The sequence below is a fragment of the Somniosus microcephalus genome, chromosome 34, assembly GCF_052327205.1.
Source record: "Somniosus microcephalus isolate GS21.2 chromosome 34, FLI_Smic_1.0, whole genome shotgun sequence".
NCBI lineage: Eukaryota > Metazoa > Chordata > Chondrichthyes > Squaliformes > Somniosidae > Somniosus > Somniosus microcephalus.
Genome location: NC_141020.1, coordinates 16003250 through 16009682, shown reverse-complemented (window position 1 = coordinate 16009682; position 6433 = coordinate 16003250).

Genomic DNA, 6433 nt, shown 5'->3' with positions numbered 1-6433 from the left:
TAGAATAGGCCAATAGGATGGAAAGCCAATCAGCGCTCTGCACACCCACAAAAGGCTGGTCTCAAGCCAAAGCCATGGCTTCATTTTAAACTGTACAGGAGTGAATTGCTTCAGTGACCCAAGATCTGGGATTGAGCAAATGACTAATGAAGCAACATTACAAAAGTTATACTTGGAGGGCTTTACGACAGTGGAAATGGAGAAATATTTGATTTAAGCTATACTTTTGATATCAGCTCAGGTTCAACATTTTTAAGGGTTAATTCGCCTTTTTTTTTTGACAGAGCAACCCTGGAACTTCCTCTCTAACAGTATCGTGGGAGTACCTTCACCACACAGATTGCAGTGGTTCAAGAAGGCGGCTCACCATCACTTACTCGAGGGCTACAAGAGATGTGCAATAAATGTGGTTTGGTCAGTGTTGGTCACGCCCTACATAGGGTCTACTGTTGAAACATAGAAGATAGGAGCAGGAGTAGGCCATTCGGCCCATCGAGCCTGCTCCGCCATTCAATGAGATCATGGCTGATCATCCAAATTCAGTACCCTGTCCCTGCCTTCTCCCCATATCCCTTGATCCCTTTAGCCTTAAGAAATATATCCAACTCCTTCTTGAATATATTTAATGAATTGGCCTCTACTGCCTTCTGTGGTAGAGAATTCCACAGGTTCACCACTCTCTGGGTGAAGAAATTCCTCCTCATTTCTGTCCTAAATGGCTTACCCCTTATCCTTAGACTGTGACCCCTGGTTCTGGACTCCCCCGCCATCGGGAACATCCTTCCTGCATCTAGTCTGTCTAGTCCTGTTAGAATTTTATAAGTTTCAATGAGATCCCCTCTCATTCTTCTAAACTCCAGCGAGTACAAGCCCAATCGACCCACTCTCTCATACGTCATTCCTGCCATCCCAGGTATCAGCCTGGTGAATCTTCGCTGAACTCCTTCCATGGCAAGAACATCCTTCCTCAGATAAGGCGACCAAAACTGCACACAATACTCAAGATGTGGTCTCACCAAGGCCCTGTACAACTGCAGCAAGACATCCTTGTTTCTGTACTCAAACCCTCTCGCTACGAAGGCCAACATACCATTTGCCTTCTTAACCGCCTGCTGCACCAGCATGCTTACCTTCAGCGACTGGTGCACAAGGACACCCAGGTCTCGTTGCACTTCCCCTTCTCCCAATCTGTTGCCATTCAGATAATAATCTGCCTTCCTGTTTTTGACACCAAAGTGGATAACCTCACATTTATCCATGTTATATTACATCTGCTATGCTTCTGCCCAATCACCCAACCTGTCCAAATCATCCTGGAGTTTCTCGGCATCCTCCTCACAGCACACACGCCCACCCAGCTTTGTGTCGTCTGCAAACTTGGAGATATTACATCTAGTTCCCTTGTCCAGATCATTGATATATATTGTGAATAGCTGGGGTCCAAGGACCGATCCCTGTGGTACCCCACTAGTTACTGCCTGCCACTCGGAAAAAGAGCCGTTTATTCCAACTCTTTGCTTTCTGTCTGCCAACCAGTTCTCTATCCAAGTCAATACCTTGCCCCCAATCACATGTGCCTTAACTTTACACGCTAATCTCTTATGTGGAACCTTATCGAAAGCCTTCTGAAAGTCCAAAATACACCACATCCACTGGTTCTCCCTTATCTATTTTACCAGTTACATCCTCAAAAAATTCCAGTAGTCAAGCACGATTTACCTTTTGTAAATCCATGTTGACTTTGTCCGATCTTGTCACTGTTTTCCAAGTGCTCTGCTAATACATCTTTTATGATGGACTCTAGCATTTTCCCCACTACCGATGTCAGGCTTACCGGTCTGTAATTCCCCGTTTTCTCTCTACCACCTTTTTTGAATAGTGGGGTAACATTAGCTACCCTCCAATCCATGGGTACTGTTCCAGATTCCATCAAATGTTGGAAGATGACCAGCAATGCATCTACTATTTCTAGGGCCACTTCCTTAAGTACCCTAGGATGTAGATTATCAGGCCCTGGGGATTTATCGGCCTTCAATCCCGTCAATTTCACTAACACCATTTCCCTACAAATACTGATTTCTTTCAGTTCCTCCCTTTCATCAGACCCGACCTTCCTCTCTAACAGCACTGTGGGAGCACCTTCACCACACGGATTGCAGTGGTTCAAGAAGGTGGCTCACCATCACTTACTCGAGGGCGACAAGAGATGTGCAATAAATGCGGTTTGGTCAGTGTTGGTCACGCCCTACATGGGGTCTATTGTTGCCCACTCAACTACATTTATTCCTTTAACAAAATTTACCATTCCTCCCACCCTAATACACAACAACAACTTGCATTTATATAGCGCCTTTAACATAGTAAAAACATTCCAACGCCCTTCACTATTTGACACCGAGCCACATAAGGAGAAATTAGGGCAGGTGACCAAAAGCTTGGTCAAAGAGGTAGGTTTTAAGGAGCGTCTTATAGGAGGAAAGAGAGGCGGAGAGGTTGAGGGAGGGAATTCCAGAGCTGGGGTTCCCCGGCCGCTGAAGGCACGGCCACTAGTGGTGGAGCGATTACTTGGACTGTCCTTGTGCTGTAGTGGAAATTTGGAAAGCTCCCTCCCCCAAACAGCTGTTGAGGCTGGGGGGTCAATTGAAAATTTCAAAACTGAGATTGATAAGATTTTTGTTAGTTAAGGGTATTAAGGGATATGGAACCAAAGGGGATAACTGGAGTTAAGATACAGATCAGCCATGACCTAAGTGAATAGTGGAACAGGCACGAGAGGCTGTTCCTACGTTCCAAATTCCAGCAAAAACTGTAAAACTAAGAAATCTTGTGCGGAAGAAGCGTGAAAGGAATGTTAAGAAGTGGCTGGATGCCAAGGTGTCTGGTGGAGAAGTGATAAGCATCGGGGATGAGCGGAGCTTTGGACATAAGAAATGTCTTAAGAGATAAGAAAGACCAGATGTTCAAGGTCAGCCTGACCGTTCAGGCGGGTGAAATGTCCAGAGGACAATAAACAGAGAACACTGCAATATGCATGCACAAGAGGGGGGAGGTAGTCTGCATGACGCCTGGCGTACTCACGTACCAACCCTACGCACAACTAACGTACTTGTGTCTTAACTGCGTGTACTGTAGGTGTGCTTACAGCTTGCATTTATATAGTGCCATTAGAATAGTAAGATGTCCCAAGTTGCCACTATGTACTACGTTAATCCTATGCACTGAACAGTATAAAGTTACGATACATCTAAGGAATTCTTAACTAGTCATGCACAAGGCTACGATGAGCGGCCAGAGAACTCAATTCGGACAACCGATGACTTCTTTACTCGTGAGTGCAAAGTGTGTACCAATCACCTAAGTACTGCATACTAAATATGTTGAATTTGTAGTGTTTAATAAATAAAGGGTATTGATCAAACGCATCTCTGAGACCATGAGCCTACATTCAAATTAAAAGGAAGAGGATTGTCCTAACTCTTGGTCCCTTACAGCAGAAGGGGCAGTCATAGAAACTGGAGGCCATTTAGCCCCTCGAGCCTGTTCCGCCATTCAATGAGATAGATCATGGTTGATCTGCGACCTAACTCCATATACCTGCCTCTGCCCCTTATCACTTAATACCTTTGGTTAACAAAAATCGATCAATCTCAGATTTAAAATTAACAATTGATCATCAGTTGCCGTTTGCGGAAGAGAGTTCCAAACTTCTACAGGAAACTTTCGATTAACCGGCCCCTAAATAACCGGAACTGTCGGTTAACTGGCAAAATTCAGGAGTAGGTTCAGGTAACTTTTATTACTTGCCTTGCTCCATGTGTTGCTGTGCAAGGGTGTGGCTGCAGCTGTTGCTAAGCTACAGAGACGCTTGCAACTTGTGGCCATTGTTTTGAACCTGTTGCTAAGCAACAGGGTTTGTTGCTTTACACGGAGCTCTCAGCTCCGTATCTTTTACTATAGCGTTCGGTTATCCGGAATTTTTGATGAACCGGCACCACGTCGGTCCCGTCCGTGCCGGATAAAAGAAAGTTTCCTGTACCACCTTTTGTGTGTAGAAGTGTTTCCTAATTTCACTCCTGAAAGGTCTGGCTCTAATTTTTAGACTGTGCCCCCTAGTCCTAGACTCCCCAACCAGCGGAAATAGTTTCTCTCTATCCACCCTATCTGTTCCCCTTAATATCCTGAAAACTTCAATCAAATCACCCCTTAACCTTCTACATTCCAAGGAATACAACTCCAGTTGTGTAATCTCTCCTTGTATATAACCCTTGGAGTCCGGGTATCATTCTGGTAAACTCCCTCTAAGCCCAATGTATCCTTCCTAAGGTCAACGGCTAATATGGACTCGGGATACTCCAAAGGCTGAGGTGGTGCAGCGGCTGAGTCCTGGGAGGGTTGCATGATTAGTAGATTCTCTACAGGGCTTTCATGTTTTAGAAGACTATATTTAAATTCACTAAATGTCAACTTCCCCCCCCCCTCCCCACCATCTGCAGCCTGAAAGCCTACCATAGTCTGTCAGGCCGTGGCCTTGGATGGATCCCTCCCCCACGTACGCTACAGAAAAGTGGAGCCTCTCACCATCCAGGACCCTCGCAAGTTCCATGGTTCGAATCCTAATCCGGGTCTGAGCACTTCCCAATGCATCACTTCGACCATCCCTATCGGAAGGGATGGAAGACAAAGAGAAACAGAAGATCACAGAGAGAAGCAAGGGAGAGAGAGAAGCAAGGGAGAGGGAGAAAAAGGAAAAGAGATGAGGAAAGAAAAGCAGGAAAGGGAAGGGGGGATGAGAGAGAGAGAGAAGCAGCAACTCAAAGATGATACAGGAACACAAGAACAGGAGGCCATTCAGCCCCCACGCCTGTTCCACCATTCCATTTGATCATGGCTGATCTGTTCCTCAATTCTATTTATCCACCATATGCCTGTATATCCTTAGCTAACAAAAATCTATCAATCTCACTCTTGAACGTTCATATTGCCCCAGACTTTCATTTCTATAGCGCCTTTCACGACCACCAGACGTCTCAAAGCGCTTGACAGCCAATGAAGTACTTTTTGAAGTGGAGTCACTGTTGTAATGTGGGAAACGCAGCAGCCAATTTGCGCACAGCAAGCTCCCACAAACAGCAATGTGATAATGACCAGATCATCTGTTTTTGTTATGTTGGTTGAGGGATAAGTATTGGCCCCAGGACACCGGGGAGAACTCCCCCCCCCCCCCCCCGCTCTTCTTCGAAATAGTGCCCTGGGATCTTTTCCGTCCACCGGAGAGAGCAGACGGGGTCTCGGTTTAACGTCCCATCCGAAAGACGGCACCTCCGACAGTGCAGCACCGCACTGGGAGTGTCAGCCTAGCTTTATGTGCTCAAGTCCCTGGAGTGGGACTTGAACTCACGACCTTCTGACTCAGAGGTGAGTGCGCTACCCACTGAGCCACAGCTGACGGGATCCAGCGCCTTTTTGGGGAGCCCGTTCCAGATTAAAAAGGCTTCCCGATTTCACTCCTAAATGTCCTCGCTGTAATTTTAAAATTATGCCCACTTGTTGTGGATTTCCCCCACCAGAGCAAATAGTTTCTCTGTATCTACCCTACTGAATCCCTTTATCATCTTAAGCACCTCAAATGGATCACCCCTCAACCTGCAGAACTTAAGGCAATACAAACCACATTTATGCAACCTGCCCTTGTAATTTAACCTCTTAAACCATGGTACCATTCTGGTGAATCTGCACTGCACCCTCTACAAGCCCAGTATATATCACCTGAGATGGAGGCAACAGAGCAAGTCATCCCACTCACTGAGAGATGAGCCAGGGTATATTGGAATCACTGCACGTGGGCCCACTGCCCACCTCTAGGCAAGTCTCTTCCAGATGATTTTTGGAAGAAACCTGCACACAAGAGCATCTTTTAGAACGTTTGGAAAAATTCCCTATTAAACAAAGTATCGCAGGAGTCCTTCCCACTCTTGATTTCCTGATACACTCTTGGAATATCAGGAAATAAGATCGAATGTGCTGCAGCCTCTCCCAGGAAATTGAGAGGCTGTCATGGGCCAGAGTAAGCCTGCAACCAGCGTCAGAACATTTGGAAATTGAGTCTGCTCCGCCATTCAATAAGATCATGGCTGATCTTCGACCTCAACTCCACTTTCCCGCCCTATCCCTTGATTCCCTTAATGTCCAAAAAGCTATTGAATTCAGTCTTGAATATACTCAACAATTCAACATCCACAGCCCTCTTGGGGGGGTTAGAGTCATAGAGCACAGGAAGAGGCCCTTCGGCCCTTCGTGTCCGCGCCGACCATCAAGCCCTGTCTATTCTAATCCCATTTTCCAGCACTTGGTCCGTAGCCTTGTATGCTATGGCGTTTCAAGTGCTCATCTAAATGCTTCTTGAATGTTGTGAGGGTTCCTGCCTCTACCACCC